General features: G+C 38.2%; 1 pseudogene; it reads left to right on the top strand.

Annotated features, from left to right (window-relative positions):
- The first annotated feature begins 859 nt into the window (after positions 1-859).
- On the top strand, positions 860-995 carry LOC120600914 (uncharacterized; annotated as a pseudogene).
- Positions 996-2,333: the final 1,338 nt, after the last annotated feature.

Here is a 2,333-nt window from a genome sequence, read left to right on the forward strand (position 1 = left end):
GAATGAATGAAGTGGGCAAAACCAGTGAGGAAACTATGACAATAACTCAAGTGCGAGATGATGGTGGCTTGGACCTGACAGTCAGCAGCGGAGGTGAGACGTGGTGAGGAACAGCAATGGTGGATAACAGTGACTAAGACTGTGCCGGCTTTCTCTTCCAGGTCACGGAACCACCATTCCGTTAAAGCCCTTGACGTTCTTATTCTCTCATCTCCTGCTCATCTCAGGGGAGTCCACACCTCTCATGAGTGGTCAGGGCCCACATGGGGAGATAGATCCTGGGCGACAACCCCGTATCCCTTCCTCAGAGATGAGGTCCCATCCAAGAGGACTGACCATGGGGAGTCACAAATACACAACTCCCCTTGGGGAGGCTGTGAGGCTGGGAAGGGACAGATGGCAGGATAGAGTGAGAGGCCAGAGCTTCAGCATAGGGCTGACAGGGGTCAGCGTTTCGGATGACGTATCTGGACTCCAGAGACCTTGGAAGGCGGGAGCTATGCAAACTGTCTTTTACAAGAAGAATCTTAACAGGAACAACTGGAGATTCCACTTATGGGTCTTCGAATCCCCAATGATATAAATACAGGAAGGAAAAGACACAGTCTCATAGACAATAATGATAATAATGTCATCATCAGTAAGAACGATGATTTCCCAAGTACCGGGGGGAGGGGGAAATGAGGAGCTGCTGTTCGAAGGGTCTAAAGTTTCAGTTATTCAGGATGAATAATTTTAGAGAGCTGCTGCACAACATTATGCCTAATTACCAATAGTATATCGTGCACTTAAAAATGTTAAGAGGGTAGATCTTATGTTAAGTGTTCTTGCCACAATTTAAAAAACAAAACATTTTTGAGTCTACGGCCATGCCACCCTGAACGAGCCCGATCTCGTCTGATTTCGAAAGCTAAGCAGGGTCGGAAGCTAAGCAGGGTCGGGCCTGGTTAGTACTTGGATGGGAGACCACCTAGGAAGACCAGGTGCTGTAGGCATAAAAAGAATAAATAATAATAATAAAAGGGATTGTAAATTGACAAGGTCCTTGCAATCTGTGAGGTCAACCAAGGGTTGCCTCGCCTAAAAAAAAAAAAATAACATTTTGAGAAATTGGGGGGAATTGAGTATGTGCATTATATGACATTAAGAAATTACTAAAATTTTGAGAGTGTGGAAATAGCATTGTGGAAAAAAGACTTGATCTGATAGAGATAAAAATAGATGAAAAAATATGGCTAAATGTTAACAATTGTTAAAATCTAGTGATGGGTATATAGAAGTTCAATACACTGTGCTCTCCACTTTTCTGTACATTTTAAATTTGCCCTAACAAAAGTCTAAAACTTAAAAAAAAATAAGAACAGTGATTTCTTTTTATTGAACATCTACCATGAACTAGGTGCTTTAATTACATTACCTTTTTTTGTTTGTTATCTTTTTTTGCAATGATTTTTAAAACTTTTGCTTTTGAAATAATTGTAGGCTTTCAGGAATTGCATAAATAGTACAAAGAGGTCCTTGTGCACCCTTCACCTAGCTCTACTAAAGGTAAATTTTACATAACTATAAGCAATGAAGGAAATTGGCACAATTTGACACAATTGGTACAACTGACATTGGCACAATGGTGTGCATAGTTCTATGGCATCTTATCACATGTGTAGATTCAGGTAACCACCTGAATAGAGAACCATTGTATCACCATAAAGATCTCCTTTGTGCGATGCCTTTGTAGACACACCTCCTTCCTTTCCCCCATCAGCTCTAACCCCGGGCAACCATTAATCTCTTCTCCATCTCTACAATTTTGTCATTTGGAGAATGTTATTTAAATGACATTATACGATATTCAACTTTTCATTTCACTTAACAAAAACCCCATCTAGGAAACAGATTCTTTTTGTAAGAACCCATGTCTTTTTTTTTTTTCATAAAATTTCTTCATATTCTACAATATGTTGACTATATTTTCAAAAGCCAAAACCAGGGCAACATATGTCCGCTAAAACATATGGACAATAGTATTCATAGCAGCATTATTAATAATACCCTCAAACTGGAAACAACCCCAAAGTCCGTCAATAGGAGAATGAATATACAATTAAATGCTAAACAGCAATAAAAAAGAATAAATAAAAAAGAATAAAAAAGAATAAATGCTAAACAGCAATAAAAAAGAATAAATTCTCCGTCAATAGGAGAACGAATATACAAATAAATGCTAAACAGCGATAAAAAAGAATAAATTAAATGCTAAACAGCAATAAAAAAGAAAAATACAAAACAATATAGATAAAATCTTACAGACATTACACTGAGCTAAAGAAGCCAGG

This window comes from Pteropus medius, unplaced genomic scaffold, assembly GCF_902729225.1.
Source record: "Pteropus medius unplaced genomic scaffold, Ma_sr-lr_union100, whole genome shotgun sequence".
NCBI classification, from domain to species: Eukaryota; Metazoa; Chordata; class Mammalia; order Chiroptera; family Pteropodidae; genus Pteropus; species Pteropus medius.